At 44.5% G+C, this 17,700-nt stretch overlaps 1 non-coding gene across 1 annotated transcript; it reads right to left on the bottom strand.

Moving 5' to 3' along the window:
- Positions 1-553: 553 nt before the first annotated feature.
- On the bottom strand, positions 554-626 carry Trnaa-agc (transfer RNA alanine (anticodon AGC)). The gene has a single exon. It is a non-coding gene; the product is annotated as a tRNA-Ala (tRNA).
- Between the last annotated feature and the right edge of the window lie 17,074 nt (positions 627-17,700).

Raw genomic sequence — 17,700 nt, 5'->3', positions numbered from 1 at the left:
GAATGTGAACAGTCTTGTATGTAGGCAAGGATGGTTTACCACTCGTAGTCAAATAATAGGATATAACAACAGTGGTCTTAAAAAAGGCCTAACAAACAGGGACAGGAGACAAGTGACACGCCTTGTCAATGACAAACGGTTTCAAACATGACAGGAATTGGGGTTATCAGCGATTGCAAACCATCTAAATCAATTTCCAAGCGAACATTGCTTGGAACTACTTGTAGTGAACATTTTAAGTCGGGTATCTCCAAAAAGGACATTTTTTTCAAGGGCACATAAAATTGCACATCTTCAATGGGTCAAATAACAAAGTTGACTGGAGGTGTGTACTACATACATTGATGCAAGGTATTGGATGCATTGATGGCCCTGTGAGGAGTTTAACCCGTAGTGAGTTGCAGATGTAATTCAGATCCAATGTGGTTCTGAGATTTTTTGGACTATTTCTTGTATCACTATTGCAACCCACTAGTGCACATCACTGTGGACGTTAATCGGAACGTTTATTTCAACGATAATGATCGAAGCAGACGAAATGAATTAAAATTTGTGCTGCGGCCGGGACTCGAACCCGGGTCTTCTTGCTTGCTAGGCAGAAATGCCAACCATTACACTACCACAGCACGATGGTCAATATTGCTGCACGAACTACCTAAGCTGAGTGCCCTCCCCAACACAAACTTCAATTCATTTTTCCCTTTGTTTCAACATTCTCGATGAGAAAGTGTAGACTTTTGTTCTACATCTCCATGATAAGATCGCTGTGTACACACTCGTCTTCTAAGAGGACAACAACAGAACACTCAAGCATCCTATCACATCATAACTGGCCCATTTACTCGTCCGATTTTAATCTAACAGCCAGGCGATATGTAGCTATCAGCATATTCTAAATTTGGTAGTTCTACAGTATCTAATCATCATTGAATGCCTTCTGCTCGATATGGCTTACCTGATGAAAACTGTGAAGACTCTTCGTTGCTGTATTGAGGCGACTATCAAGACTAGAGGCGGAGTTTCTTGGCACTAGCGTGATGTCTTCTTCGGTGACTATTCTCATGAACAGTATTGTCATGTTACAGAATGAAATGAAGTGACGGTTTAACCACTTCTATCAAACACTTTGAAGACTCTTCAGCAAAACAGTGTTACTGCTCAGTTCCAACAAATAAATATATTTCAATTATCCTAAAACTTTCGTGCATTTGCAGTTAGGCTCAGTTTCTGACTAATAACAATTCTTTCTACTGATCATATACACTAGTTTGCAGTACTCTGGCACCGGGTGCTGCAAATAATAGAGACGTTTATGCAGCAACCTTTGTGTGAGACTTTTCCAAAGACCAGGCAGGGATGGCTTCACTGGACTGTTTACCTCGCACAAGAGAGGCCAGCCCAATGTGGAACCTGACGGACGGTAATACTGGTGTCACCAAGGCAAAGCACCTGGAGGCATATGAAACGAAGCGAAGACATTCCTATTACAAACGAGAGGGTTTATTGTTGTGTGGCTGCTTTCTTGGTAACTCAGGAATGCAAACACTTGAAACAGTTTACTGGGGACACTGTCTCAATGAAAAACAGCGCCAAGATGAGACGGGGGTACACAAGTTACATTACAGGGTGCAATGAAAACACAGCCCTGCCGCATTTGGAGGGCACTGTGCAAGATGAGCCATTAGTCTCGTCGTATGTGACTGTGTGGTATGGATTCACATGCAACTTTATTCTCTGTCCGTTCTCCTTTGAAGGGAATACGTCAAGAGGGCCTATCAGGTGAATCGTGACGTCTGCACGTTATCCGGACCTTCTTGTACACATGTGATTCCTGTTTTAGAAGAGCGCAGCTGTGTGGAAACCACCGTTTTCATACAAGATGGGGAGCACCTCATGTCACTCACACAGTGAAAGATCTGCTTAAAGCAACCTTCCACGAACGTGTTATCAACAGAGGTATTTCAGATGCTTGGCGTATTATTTTTCTCGAGTGAGAAACGTACAAATTTACAGTAGCCATACGCATCAGTATAAACAAGTTGTATTTATATTACATGTGCCCAGTACTTTGCAACCTCCAAGGTGCTTGGAGTGGCTTGCAGGAGATCATTCTTCGTGCAGGATGTAAAGGCACAAAGGGCACTGAAGCATGTGGCTTGTGGTTCGTCCTTCTCCACAATCACAGGACGTGTTTTCTGTTACGAAGTCCCATCTCTTCAGGTTGTCTCTGGATCGTCCAACTCTTGATCGTAATCTGTTTAAAGATTTCCACACCAGCCAGCTTTCATTGTGTCCAGGTGGTAGTTCTTCAGCCTCTAGCATCCATCCGCGCAGGTTGAGCGTCGACTTCTTCCATAACTCCAGCCTTGCCTTCTCTGGTGAAACGGTGAGCTTCTAGGGTGCCCTCAGGAAGTTCTTTCGCAAATTCAGCCGTTGCTGCGGTGGGTTATGTCCGTGCAGTGGATGGGCACTGTTATGTTCCACTTTCAGTCTCTCCTTGCTGGCAGCCACTGCTCTGCGTACCCATGGTGGCGCTATTCCATCCAGGTAGTAGAGCTTATCGATTTGGGCAAGTCTTAAGCAAACTGCAGGTTTCGTTGACAGCAGTGTCTACTTCTCTGCCATGAGACGATCTGTATCAGACTGGGGAAGCATATTCGGCAGAAGGAAAGCACAGTGCCATTGCAGAAGAGCGAATAGTTTGTGGATGTGAGCCCCACTGTGTCCCCGCTAGTTGCGAAATAGGTTGCTTCGAGTGGAGATTTTCAGTTTGGTGTTCTTGCAGTGGGTTTTGAATGTCAGAGTTCTATCGAGAGCGACTCCCAAGTTTTTAGGTGCGTGACGGTGCTGAATATGATGCCTGACCATTCAACATGTAGCTCACGACAAGCTTCTCTGTTCCTTAGGTGGAAGGCACACACTTGTGTCTTCGAAGGGTTTGGTCTGTGTTGGTTCGTATTGTAGTAGCTTGACAGTGTTCTAAGTGCAGTTGTCAGGTTTCTTTCCACTGTTTCAAAGCATGAGATCTGCGTAGCGAGCGCTAGGTCATCTGCATACAAGAACCTCCCCGTGCCTAGGGGTTAATGGCTGTTCGTTGGTGTAAATGTTGAAGAGAAGTGAAGCCAAGACGCTTCCCTGAGGTAGACCACTTTTCTGCGCCCTCCAGCGCCTACTTTGTCCTTGAAATTCAACAAAAAACCTGCGGTTTTGGAGGAGGGTGCTGATTAGTTTAACTAGATGGGAGTTCTTGATCATATTGTATAATTTTGCATGCAGTAACCGATGATGAACAGTATCATACGCTGCTGTGAGATCCTCCAAGACCACGCCCGTTACTTGTCGGGTTTCAAAGCCATCCTCTACAAATTGAATGAGATTCAAAAGTTGCCCTGTGCAGCTTCTATTGGGTCGAAATCCAGCTTGTTCGCTTGGCCTGTAAGATGGCCTGATCTGAATCTGTGTGACTTTTGGCTCTGGGGACATCTAAATGAACGCTGTTACCAGGAACACGTTCGGTCCCCACCTGATCCGGAAGACCAGTATACAGGAACACGTTGGTTAGGTTCCAACAGAAACTCTGCGAACAACTGATGATTATGTCGTTTTACGGATGTAGCAGGTCGTCCACGTCTCCGGTGGTCATACTGAACAAACTGTGTTGGCGCTGCTCTGTTATGAACTCAACATTATGCCTTTCTCACTTGTTTGACATTTTCTTTCTCTGCCCAGTTCCTAATCCATTACATATGGAAACATTTACAAACGTCTTTTGTGCATTCGTAGAGCCAGATTTGCACATGGTGGCCAAAACTGGAATTAATTTTTTTTTCAACGTAAATAGCTTCCGTAGTAACGCATCAACACATCTACCACGTCTAAACGAAGTTACAGCCTCCACCGATTGCCAACTGTAGCGGGAAGCTATGTGCTCGAATTTTGTGGGAAATCCGCGGGATGCCGCTGCTCACAACACTATTTTCTTCGCTTGAGATAACTGTTCCTTGCCCGGAGCCGTAAGTCCGCAGTAAACTCTTTATCAGGGCGTTACGGGCTTATCTGCCTGGTTTACAGGCACCGCAAACTGTAGCTCTCGCGCGTTTTGTTTTCTCGAATGTTCGTGATTGCCACAACGTTTAAAATGTCTGGCACAAGGAAACTACTTTTTTAAAGCCGTGGCGCGAAAATGCATCTCCTCAACTGAGCTAAACTCCATGTGAATTCAAAGAGAATGCACAAATTTCCTATTTGTTTTCTTCGCCTGGAAATATTATAACTATCTGAATAAAGATGCTGGCTACGTAAGGACATCACTCGTTAGCAATTACAGTGAAGAGACAAAGCAACTGGTACACCTGCCTAATATGGTGTAGTGCCACTGCTAGCAAGCAGAAGTGCCGCAAAACGACGTGGCATGGACTCGAATAATGTCTGAAGTAGTACTGGAGGGAACTGACATCATGAATCCTGCAGGGATATCCATAAATCCGTAAGAGTACGAGGCGGTGATGATCTCTTCTGAACAGCACGTTGCAAGGCATTCCAGATATGCTCATGTCTGGGGATTTCGGAGGCCAGCGCAAGTGTTTAAACTCAGAAGAGTGTTCCTGGAGCCTCTCTGTAGCAATTCTGGGCGTTTCGGGTGTTACATTCTCCTGCTGGAATTACTCAAGTCCATCAGAATGCATAATGGACATGAATGGATGCAGGTGATCACACAGGATGCTTACGTACGTGTCACCTGTCAGAGTCGTATCTAGACGTATCAGGGGCCCCGTATCACTCCAACTGCACTCGCCCCACACCATTACAGAGCCGCCACCAGCTTTAACAGTCCCCTGCTAATGTGCAGGGTCCGTGGATTCGTGAGGTTGTCTCCATACCCGTACACGTCCATCCGCTCGATACAATTTGAAACGAGACTTGTCCGACCAGGCAACATCTTTCCAGACATTGATAGTCCAATGTCGGTACTGACGGGCACAGGCGAAGCGGAAAGCTTTGCGTTGTGCAGTCATCAAACCCATATCGATGATGTTTCAATGAATGGTTCGCACGCTGACACTCGTTGATGGCTCTGCACTGAAATCCGCAGCAATTTGCGGAAGAGTTGCACTTCCGACACGTTGAACAGTTCTCTTCAGTAGTCGCTGGTCCCGTTCTTGCAGGATGTTATTCCGGCCACAGCGATGTCGGAGGTTTGATGTTTTACCGGATTCCTGATACTCACGGTATACTCGTGAAGTGGTCGTACGGGAATGTCCACACTTCATCGCTAGCTCGGAGATGCTGTCATCCATCGCTCGTGCACCTTCTATATCTCGGCGTTCAAACTCACTTAAATCTTGATAACCTTGCATTGTAGCAGCAGTAACCGATATAACTACTCCGCCAGACATTTGTTGTCGTACATAGGCGTTACCATCGCAGCGCCATATTCTGCCTTTTTATGTATCTCTGTATATGAATACACATGTCTATACCAGTTGGCGCTTCAGCTTATTAACGTCTGTGACCTTGCCTTGAGAAAAGATCTGAAACCGCTAAAATTTTACAACGTTCTCAAGGCCTGATGGAATCAAAGTCAGATTCTATAAAGAATTCGCAAATGAGTTAGCCCCCTCTTAGCTGTAATACGTCCCTCGGATAATAAACTATGCCCTCTGGGTGGAAGAAAGCGTAGATCATATACGTCTACAAGAACGGAAAAAAGAAGTAATGCACAAACATACCATTCACTGCCACTGACATTCAGCTGCGACTAATTCATATAACGTATTGTGACTCAAATATGATGAAGTATCTCGAACGGAGTCACTCCTCCACGCCAATCTGCATGGAACCCGAAAAATCTATCATACGAAACTCAGTATGAGCTGTTGGGACCCCGTGGTAACCCCAACAATGACGGAGGAAACGACTGTGCGAAGGTCAGAATGAAACACAGAATCAAAATCGCTTCCAGACGCGACAGAAATTTCCGCAGGCAGTGAATGGAGCTCCATCCCCACCTGTTAGCGAGAGAAGATTGCGACTAGAACTGCATGCAATTACCGACTCCGATCACCTCGCAAGAGGCTGTTGTTCACACAGGCACATAATGGTGCGCCTCTTCAATTGGCTGTAAATCATCGAACGTGATCAGTAGCTGACTGGTGGAACGTAATGTTATCTGAAGAATCACCATTTTGTCTATATTCAGATGACGCACTTCATTCTGAATGTGTGCAAGGTCAAGATTAAGCTGGAGATGGGTCTGTGATATGTTGGTGGTGTTTTTCTTATCATGAATTGGGCCCGGTCACTGAGATGACCACTATCATGAACCACCAGGTTTATTTAAGCTTTCTGTAATGATCAGGTGTTACCTTCCGGTCAATATCTCGATGATGTGTATGCTTTTGATACCCCTATTTTTCAAGACGGCAATAGCAAAAATTCATCGGGATGGAAGAATATGTGATTGGTTTTCTGAACATTTCCTCACTCTATTACATCTCGATTGGCCTGAAAAATTACCTGACTAGAACCCCACATAAAATTTGTGGGACATGCGAGAAAATTGCCAGCATCAGCCCTGTAATTTGGTGGAAATACTCTATCATATTCTCAGTGAATGGCTTAAACTGGATGGGACGTACCTGCACAACCTTGTGGACCGACTTCCTAACCGAATCCAGGCAAATATCAAGTCCAGGGGCGAAATTACTCGACCTTAAATTCACTCGGTACCACACAAACCTCCACTATCAAACTTATGGTTATACAGAGTTACAAAAAAAAGTTGTGACTTGATTGAGGCTTTCTTGGTAAAGAATTTTATTTTATTTACATGTCTAGTTCCGTAGGACCAAATTGAGGAGCAAATCTCCAAGGTCATGGAACGTGTCAATAAATGAAATTACAACAAAAAAGTAATAATAAATAAAATAAAACGTTTATGAACCCAAAAAAGTCAAGCCCTAAGTGTAAGCAAACGCAATGAACAATGTAACATAGGAATCAGCTTAATTTTTCAAGGAACTCCTCGACAGAATAGGAGTGACCCATGAGGAAGCTTTCAGTTTCGATTTGAAAGCGAGTGAATTACTGCCAAGATTTTTGAATTGTTGCTGGAGCTTATTGGAAATGGATACACAAATGCGATCCAAATGCAGATTGGATTTCTGCCTAGTATTAACTAAGTGAAAGCTGCTAATTCTTGGGAATAGGGTGATATTGTTAACAAGAAACGACAGTAAAGAATGTATATATTGAGAGGGCAATGTCAGAATACCCAGACTAGTAAAAAGGAGTCGGCAAGAAGTTAGCGAACTTACAACAATTATTACCCAAACTGCCCGTTTCTGAGCGAAAAATATCCTTTGAGAATGAGACGAGTTACCCATATGACATAAGCGAATGAAAATAAGCAAAGTAGACTAATTTTCGAGTCGAATAATCACTTACTTCAGACACCGTTCGAATAGTCAGAATGGCAGCATTAAGTGATTGAACAAGATCCTAAACGTGAGCTTTCCACGACAGTTAACTATTTGAACACCTAGAAATCTGAACTGTTCAGTTTCACTAACCATATGCCCATTCTGTGACATTAAAACTTCATGTTTTGTTGAATTGTGCGTTAGGAACTGTAAAAACTGAGTCTTACTGTCATTTAGTGTCACTTTATTTTCTACAAGCCATGAACTTATGTCATGAACTGCACTATTTGAAACAGAGCCAATGTTGCACACAACATCCTTTACTTCCAAGCTAGTGTCATCAACAAACAGAAATATTTCGGAATTACCTGTAATACTAGCATCTTCTCTTGTATGGAGAACCATTGACAGAAGTGGAAATAGATTTGTGTGAAACCCAGGGTCAGTGTATGCGGACCCATTCTATTCACATTGTACACTGACCACCGGGTGGACAATATTAATGGGACGTGGCGGCTTCCGTGAGGGAGAGCGCGCGATCCTGCTGGAACCACTTGTGCGCCCGTTCCATCCACTTTGGCCCTTGTTGTGTCATCTTTTGCTGGCTTATGGGTTCCCTCTGGGGCTTTGTGTTGGTGAGTGGTGTGTCGGACACCGAGCTGGACGCGTGTGCCTGGAGTATTAGCCCTCTTGGCGATTGCAGGGAGGTGACGCTGTTGACCGTTGGGCTATGGGGGCCCGCGTTTTCCTGCAGCTTTGACCGTTGCTACCGGCGAATTTAGTGGGCAAGGAGCGGCTCTCGTCAAGTGCAACTTGGTTACAACGTGCATCAGTCAGTCGTGGTGTGCTAAATACAACGAGACGTACTGAACAACTTGTTAGCAGCCATGAGAAGCAGAGCAGTATTATCCGGTGCCTACCTGGGGTCCTGAAGCTACTGGCCTCCTCAGCATTTGTTTGAAATTCCCTGTGAAGACTGTTTTGTACGTACTGTAGTTAAAGTTTGTTAAGGTCACTTGCTAATGAATCTGCTTCAAAAATTTGAATTTTTTCCGTCTTAAATCAATATTTAGAGTTTTGTGGACAAAATAGTAGTAAAATGAATCGATTCGGACATCGGAAACACCTTTAAAACAAATTTAAATATATGTCGGTATGCAGCAACGACCATGTTTCCGCTGCGATCGGATGTCAGATGGCGTCATTATTATTTTGCCGCTTCGAAAAGATACACCGCGTAATCGTGTTTTGTGTTAGCACACGCGCTTTCCGATGCTCCTATGTTTTCCTTTGTATATATATGGTTTTCGAGAGTTATTTGTGTTCAAACTTCTGCACATTGTTGAGTTGCTGGTGCTGTGTCATTCTCGGAATGTGTTTTGGAACGGGAAAACGTAAGTTTTATGGTAATCGGTTTACTTCGTTGCAAAGTAGAGACTGTGCAATTACATCCACAAACCAACTGGGTGTTATGTCGTCTCCGCCAAGTGCCTCAAGACAGATGCTAAAATATTTGAGTATCCCGAGTGACATTTCTATAAAATATGGTCAAAACACTGTAACGGAATGTGTTTCCATAATTGCTGAATTGAGTGCTTTATGTTCGCTTCTAAAGAATGTTGCTGTGTGTGCGCTTTGTGGAAAAGGTGGTATTAAAATCGTCGAAGATTTTGAAGGCGGGGAAGGAGTGGCTAGTAAGTTAAAAGTGTTTTGTGATTTCTGTGTGGGTATTCTTCTGGATTGTGCAAAGGAAGAGTTTATAACACAAATATCGGACTTGCACATGGAATGAGGTGTATTGGGAAGGGTAGAAAGGCAGCTCAAACAGTTTGCGCTATCATGAATTTGCCCCCACCTACAAGATTTGGGAAGTGCGCACAGTTACTTCTTGAAAGTCTTGGTCAAGTGAGTGCTGTGTCAGTGAAGAAAACAGTAGAAGAACTGTGTTATGCAATGAAGGTAACACTGATATAGCTGCAGCCTTTGATGGGACATGGCAGAAGCGTGGTCACCTATCATTGAATGGTGTTGTCACCGCAACATCCCTAGAAGATGGAAAGGTGATTGATATAGAATGTATGACAAAGTACTTCCATGGTTCCAAAGGAAATAACCAGGATCATGTTTGTGATCAGAATTTTTCTGGGTACAGTGGTGGAATGGAATCAGAGGGAGTTCTCAGAATATTTCAAAGGTCAGAAGAGAATTATGGTGTACAATATGTGAAGTACCTTGGAGACGGAGACTCCAAAGGGTTTGCAAATGTGTTGGAAAATAAGCCTTATGGAAGAAAAGTTACGAGTGTGCTGGTCATGTCCTAAAGAGGATGGGCACACGTTTACGTAAGCTAATAGAAGATATCAAGGGGAAAAAACTCAGTGATGGCAGACCAGTTGGTAGTCGGTCTCAGTCGTCTTACTAAGGAAGAGGTGGACAAAATGCAGCTCTGTTATGGTTTAACCATAAGAAGGAATCGAGACAATATTGAGGCCATGAAGAAAGCAGTATGGGCTACCTTTTTCCATAAAGTTTCTACAGATGACCATCCACAGCATGCTCTCTGTGACAGTGGTGTAGACACACGGTTTGGATACAAAAAAGCAATAGCAAATGGTGAGACTTATGCACACCATCATTCCCTGCCATTTGAGGTATTGGAAGCAATCAAGCGCACATACAGGGACCTAAGTGACACTAAACTGTTGTCATGGTGCTTACATGGAAAGACACAAAATGTGAATGAATGTTTCAACATGTGATATGGGAACGCCTGCCTAAAACTGTGTCTGTTGGTTTCAATACCATGAGATTAGGTGTATTAGATGCAGTTATTTGCTTTAATGATGGGGCAGTTAGCAGATGTGATGTTTTAGAGTTGTTGGGACTAATTCCTGGTTTCAATATGAGACAAGCACTGATAGCAATTGATTCCTTGAGAGTGGCCGAAGGCGAAAAATGGTTTCTTGAGGCAACTAACGAGGCCAGACTAGCAAAGAGGAGCAAGAAAAGGAAGAAAGAAGATGGGGAACAGCCGCGCAGGATTAGCCGAGCGGTCTAAGGCGCTGCAGTCATGGACTGTGCGGCTGGTCCCGGCGGAGGTTCGAGTCCTCCCTCGGACACGGGTGTGTGTGTTTGTCCTTAGGATAATTTAGGAGAAGTAGTGTGTAAGCTTATGGACTGATGACCTTAGCAGTTAAGTCCCATAAGATTTCACATACATTTGAACAAGAAGATGGTGAACACACAAACCAAGAATATTATGCAACTGGAGGGTTTTAAGAACAACAGGGATGATTAACAGATGAAATGTACCTTTAAACTGAATTTCCCAAAAATCAAATTTTCTGACATGTTTATTTTATGCAAAAAAAAACTATTTGAGCTAGAGGTCTGACATTTTTTGTGATATTTCAGGCTACCATTTGGAGAAAAGTAGACTACAGACACCAGCTTACTGTCATCAGGAGGAAAAATATACCCTTATTAATTATAAAAAATTACCTTAATCTTGATTGTCGAATTTATGTATTTATAGTATAAAAACTATTGATTGAAATCATTTGATTGTAGTCTACTTTTTAGATAACAACGTCATAAATGTGCGCACAACGTTTTAAGCATCTAAAAAAAGTAGTTAATAAGTCTATAGACTTCAAACAAAGACTGGCAGGCAAAAAAGGTAAATTACTAACCGACATAAATGTTTATATAATAAAGTTTATATCAAAGCTATTCTGATTATTCTCATACTAAAATCTTCATCCTTAAAACACATCTTCATCCTTTGCATTCAGAGTTCACATTATGCAGTTAGACTCTCATAAACTTTATAAAAAAATTGTTACTGTTTTTCCAGCCGTTCATTGGCAAGTTACCTTAATTCCGCCCTGTGTGAGCTGGCCAGGAATCCCGTTTCTTTATGCCTTTCGGTGATCCGTTTGGGGCTATGTGTCTCAAACTGAAGGTTTCTGTATGTGCTAAGCTAGTACTTTCCAAAGTTAATCTTGTACTTGAAATCATGGTTTGTTATTATTAAGTATTTGATACTACTGATTGTAATATCTGTTTGTTGTAAACTTCATGGCCCTTCCTGGGGCGAGTTACTGGATTTGGCCAGTAACTAAAGTTGTGTGCACTCAGCCTGAAAGTAAGCACGCGTGGGTCATGTGTGTGTGGGTGCTTGGATTTGCACACTCTCTTACTCCGTGTTGAGGAGCCCTTTGTGTTACAGGTACACAGTATAACCGGCCATCTGCCATCTGGTGCGTATCCCAATGACAATGTCTATTAGCCAGTAAGAGGCCCCAGTAAAGGTATACCTTGATTTTTTTTGTTTGAATTACACTGAAACGCCAAAGAAACTGGTATAGGCATGCGTATTCAAATACAGAGATATGTAAACAGGCTTAATACGGCGCTGCTGTCGGCAACGCTTATACACTCCTGGAAATTGAAATAAGAACACCGTGAATCCATTGTCCCAGGAAGGGGAAACTTTATTGACACATTCCTGGGGTCAGATACATCACATGATCACACTGACAGAACCACAGGCACATAGACACAGGCAACAGAGCATGCACAATGTCGGCACTAGTACAGTGTATATCCACATTTCGCAGCAATGCAGGCTGCTATTCTCCCATGGAGACGATCGTAGAGATGCTGGATGTAGTCCTGTGGAACGGCTTGCCATGCCATTTCCACCTGGCGCCTCAGTTGGACCAGCGTTCGTGCTGGACGTGCAGACCGCGTGAGACGATGCTTCATCCAGTCCCAAACATGCTCAATGGGGGACAGATCCGGAGATCTTGCTGGCCAGGGTAGTTGACTTACACCTTCTAGAGCACGTTGGGTGGCACGGGATACATGCGGACATGCATTGTCCTGTTGGAACAGCAAGTTCCCTTGCCGGTCTAGGAATGGTAGAACGATGGGTTCGATGACGGTTTGGATGTACCGTGCACTATTCAGTGTCCCCTCGACGATCACCAGTGGTGTACGGCCAGTGTAGGAGATCGCTCCCCACACCATGATGCTGGGTGTTGGCCCTGTGTACCTCGGTCGTATGCAGTCCTGATTGTGGCGCTCACCTGCACAGCGCCAAACACGCATACGACCATCATTGGCACCAAGGCAGAAGCGACTCTCATCGCTGAAGACCTCACGTCTCCATTCGTCCCTCCATTCACGCCTGTCGCGACACCACTGGAGGCGGGCTGCACGATGTTGGGGCGTGAGCGGAAGACGGCCTAACGGTGTGCGGGACCGTAGCCCAGCTTCATGGAGACGGTTGCGAATGGTCCTCGCCGATACCCCAGGAGCAACAGTGTCCCTAATTTGCTGGGAAGTGGCGGTGCGGTCCCCTACGGCACTGCGTAGGATCCTACGGTCTTGGCGTGCATCCGTGCGTCGCTGCGGTCCGGTCCCAGGTCGACGGGCACGTGCACCTTCCGCCGACCACTGGCGACAACATCGATGTACTGTGGAGACCTCACGCCCCACGTGTTGAGCAATTCGGCGGTACGTCCACCCGGCCTCCCGCATGCCCACTATATGCCCTCGCTCAAAGTCCGTCAACTGCACATACGGTTCACGTCCACGCTGTCGCGGCATGCTACCAGTGTTAAAGACTGCGATGGAGCTCCGTATGCCACGGCAAACTGGCTGACACTGACGGCGGCGGTGCACAAATGCTGCGCAGCTAGCGCCATTCGACGGCCAACACCGCGGGTCCTGGTGTGTCCGCTGTGCCGTGCGTGTGATCATTGCTTGTACAGCCCTCTCGCAGTGTCCGGAGCAAGTATGGTGGGTCTGACACACCGGTGTCAATGTGTTCTTTTTTCCATTTCCAGGAGTGTATTAGACAACAAGTGTCTGGCGCAGTTGTTAGGTCAGTTACTGCTGCTGCAATGGCAGGATATCAAGATTTAAGTGAGTTTGAACGTGGTGTTATAGGCGGTGCATGAGCGGTGGGACACAGCATCTCCGTGGTAGCGATGTAGTGGGAAATTTCCTATACAAACCACCCACGATTGTACCGTGAATATCAGAAATCCGGTAAAACAGCAAATCTCCGACATCGCTGCTGCCGGAAAAAGGTACTCCAAGAATGGGACCAACAACGACTGATGCGAATCGTCCAGAGAGATAGAAATGCAACCCTCCCGCAAATTGCTGCAGATTTCAAAGCTGGGTCACCATCAAGTGCCAGTGAGTGAACCATTCAACGATTATCGATATGGGCTTTTGGAACCGATGGCCCACTCGTGTACACTTGATGACTGAACGACGCAAAGCCTTACGCCTCGCCTGGGCCCATCAACATTTACATTGGACTGTTGATGACTGTAAACATGTTGCCTGGTGGGACTAGTCTTGTTCGAAATTGTATCGAGCAGATGGACGTGTACGGGTATGGAGACAAGCTCATGAATCCATAGACCCTGCATGTCAGCAGGGGACTGTTGAGGAGGATGCAGGCTCTGTAATGGCGTGGGGCTTGTGGAGCTGGAGTAATATGGGACTCGATACGTCTAGGTACGACTCTGACAGGTTACATGTAAGCATCCTGTCTGATCACCTGCGTCCATTCATGTCCATTATGCATTCCGACAGACTTGGGCAATTCCAGCAGAAAGGTGCGACACCCCATGCGTCCAGAATTGCTACAGAATGGCTCCAGGAACAGTCTTCTGAGTTTAAACACTTCCGCTGGCCACCGGCCACCAACCTCCCCAGACATGATCATTATTGAGCATATCTGGGATGCCTTGCAGCGTGGTGTTCAGAAGAGAACTCCACCCCGTCGTATTCTTACGGATTTATGCACAGCCCTGCAGGAGTCATGTTGTCTTTTCCCTCCGGCACTACTTCAGACATTAGTCAAGTCCATGCCATGTCGTGTTGCGGCATTTCTGCGTGCTCGCGGGGGCCCTACACGATATTAGGCAAGTATAGCAGTTTCTTTGGCTCTTCAGTGTATTATGTAATTATTCTTTTAAATTATCTTGTAATGTTGTGAGTTGGCCGCTCCCATGCTGAAGTTCTAAAAACTGAATTTTTAATTGCCCGTTTGGGTATTGCTGTGTATGTTACTTTTCATCTAATTATTTTTGCTCTTTGTTGTTTCGTATAGGTTGACAGCCCTGTATCGGCAACAGTTGACGCGTTGTGGTTCTGCTGGTTCGGAGCAGGGACATGTTTTCCCTCTGCTGAGTCCTAAGTGTTGGCAGGTCACAAGCGATTCCGCGAATCTCCCGTTCCAGCCTCAAATTGAGTAACTGTTGGTATTGTTTTGGTATAGTGCAACGGCGGGGGCGTCGATGGATTATGAAGTAACTGACTCAGGTTTCTGTTAATGCAAGGTCATTGTGGGCCTGTGATGAAAGTCTTTGGACAAACTGAGCGCTGAGTTCCTCGATTTCTTTAAAAAAAATTGAGGGGTTAATTGTCATCGCGTTTTAGGAGACCAGTAATTTATTTGAGTACTTAACGTGATTTGTGACATGTATGATGAGATAAAAGAAATTATTCAGATAATGAAGTGAGAAGAAAATTTAATAGTCATGGGTGGCTGGAATTCGATAGTAGGAAAAGGAAGAGAAGGAAACATAGTAGGTGAATATGGAATGGGGGTAAGGAATAAAAGAGGAAGCCGCCTGGTAGAATTTTGCACAGACCATAACTTAATCATAGCTAATACCTGGTTCAAGAATCATGAAAGTAGGTTGTTAGTATGGAAGAGGCTTGGAGATACTGGAAGGTTTCAGATAGATTATATAATGGTAAGACACAGATTTAGGAACCAGGTTTTAAATTGTAAGACATTTTCAGGGGCAGATATGGTATCTGACCACAATCTATTGGTTATGAACTGTAGATTAAAACTGAAGAAACTGCAAAAAGGTGGAAATTTAAGGAGATGGGACCTGGATAAACTGTCAGAACCAGAGGTTGTAGAGAGTTTCCTGGAGAGCATTACGGAACGATTGACAAGAATGTGGGAAAAAAATACAGTAGAAGAAGAATGGGTAGCTTTGAGAGATGAAATAGTGAAGGCAGCAGAGGATCAAGTAGGTAAAAAGATGAGGGCTAGTAGAAATCCTTGGGTAACAGAAGAGATATTGAATTTAATTAATGGAACGAAAAAATATAAAAACGTCGGGAAGTGCAAATTGGCTATGCAGAGAGGGCTAGAGGACAAGTGCAGGAATGTAGAAGCATATATCACTAGGGATAAGGTAGATACTGCCTACAAGAAAATTAGAGAGACGTTTCGAGAAAAGAGAACCACTTGTATGAATATCAAGAGCTCAGATGGCAACCCAGTTATAAGCAAAGAAGGGAAAGCAGAAACGTGGAAGGAGTATATAGAGGGTCTATACAAGGGCGATGTACTTGAGGACAATATAACGGAAATGGAAGAGGATGTAGACGAAGATGAAATGGGAGATATGATACTGCTTGAAGAAGCGGCTACTCGGGTAGCAGAGTACTTGCGTGCACATGGGGTTTTTTTAGGCTAGGCAGAAGTGCGAGGTGTCCTGATGAACATTCACCAGTCGACGTGCAGGCAGGGAAATCAGGACACGCTCAGTGTAAAGACACTTCAGATATCAAGATACCAGCAGTAAATTTTCAGAGTGTTCGGAATAAAGTTCCTGAATTTACTGCCCTCCAGGAAGCGTGTGGCGCGCAAATTATTCTCGGGACTGAGACCTGGCTGAACCCTGAGATAGGAAGTTCTGAAATATTTAGTGAGGGTTGGAACGTGTATCGGAAAGACAGATTAGACACCGTAGCAGGTGGTGTCTTCATTGCAGTTGACAAAAATATTGTGTCTACTGAGGTCGAAGTAGAGTGTGATTGTGAAGTTATCTGGACACGTTTAACAGGGCTAGGGGAAATAAAGTTAATTGTTGGGTGTTATTACCGGCCACCAGGTTCCACCGTGACAGTTCTAGAATCATTCAAAGGGAGTCTACATTCTGTATCGCAGAAGTACCCGGATCATGCTATATTAGTCGGAGGCGACTTCAACCTACCTAGTATAGACTGGGTTGTCCATGGATTCATTACAGGTGGTACAGACAAGCCGTCGTGTGAATTACTTTTGAACTCATTATCCGAAAACTGTCTTGAGCAGCTAAATCGTCAGCCAACGCGTAATGGAAATATTTTAGATCTGGTAGCCACGAACAGGCCAGACCTCATCGACGGTGTCAGTGTTGAGACAGGGATTAGTGATTATGATGTTGTCATTACGACTATGGTTACGAAAGTTAAAAAGTCGGTCAAGAAGACTAGGAGAGTATTCTTACTAGAAAGAGCAGATAAGCAGTTGTTAGCATCACACTTAGTAAATGAATCGACTTCATTTACTTCCGGTACGATGGACGTGGAAGAATTATGGGCAAATTTTAAACACATTGTAAATCACGCATTCGACAAGTATGTGCCGAAAACGTGGGTTACGGACGGTAAAAGACCCACCGTGGTTTAACAGCGCAATTCGGAGAATGCTCAGGAAGCAAAGACAGTTGCACTCGCAGTACAAGAAAGATCGGGAGTTGAGGACAGGCAAAAGTTAGTAGAGATTCGTGCTGCTGTAAAAAGAGCGATGCGCGAAGCGTTCAATCACTACCAGCGTCATACCTTAGCAAAAGATCTTGCTGAAAACCCAAGGAAATTCTGGTCTTACGTAAAATCGGTAAGCGGGTCGAAGGCTTCCATCCAGTCACTCACTGATCAGTTTGGCCTGGCAACGGAAGACTACAAAACGAAAGCTAAAATTTTAAATTTATCATTCGAGAAATCTTTCACGCAGGAGGATAGTACAAACATTCCGCCGTTTGAGTCTCGTACAGATTCCCGTATGGAGGACATAGTGATAGACATCCCTGGGGTTGTGAAGCAGCTGAATGGGTTGAAAATAAATAAATCGCCAGGTCCTGATGGTAGGTTTGATCATCACGCGAGTGTTACGGAAATGCTTCAGGAACTCGGGTGGGAGTCTCTAGAGGAAAGGAGGCGTTCTTTTCGTGAATCGCTATTGAGGAAATTTAGAGAACCAGCATTTGAGACTGACTGTAGCACAATTTTACTGCCGCCAACTTACATTTCACGGAAAGACCACATAAAGATAAAATAACAGAGATTAGGGCTCGTACAGAGGCATATAGGCGGTCATTTTTCCCTCGTTCTGTTTGGGAGAGAAACAGGGAGAGATGTTAGGTGTGGTACGAGGTACCCTTATAATGAATTCTCTCTACTTTGT

Source organism: Schistocerca nitens, chromosome 4 (assembly GCF_023898315.1).
Source record: "Schistocerca nitens isolate TAMUIC-IGC-003100 chromosome 4, iqSchNite1.1, whole genome shotgun sequence".
Lineage (NCBI taxonomy): Eukaryota > Metazoa > Arthropoda > Insecta > Orthoptera > Acrididae > Schistocerca > Schistocerca nitens.
The sequence above is the reverse complement of the archived record's forward strand: the minus strand, read 5'-3'. Positions and strand labels throughout refer to the sequence as shown.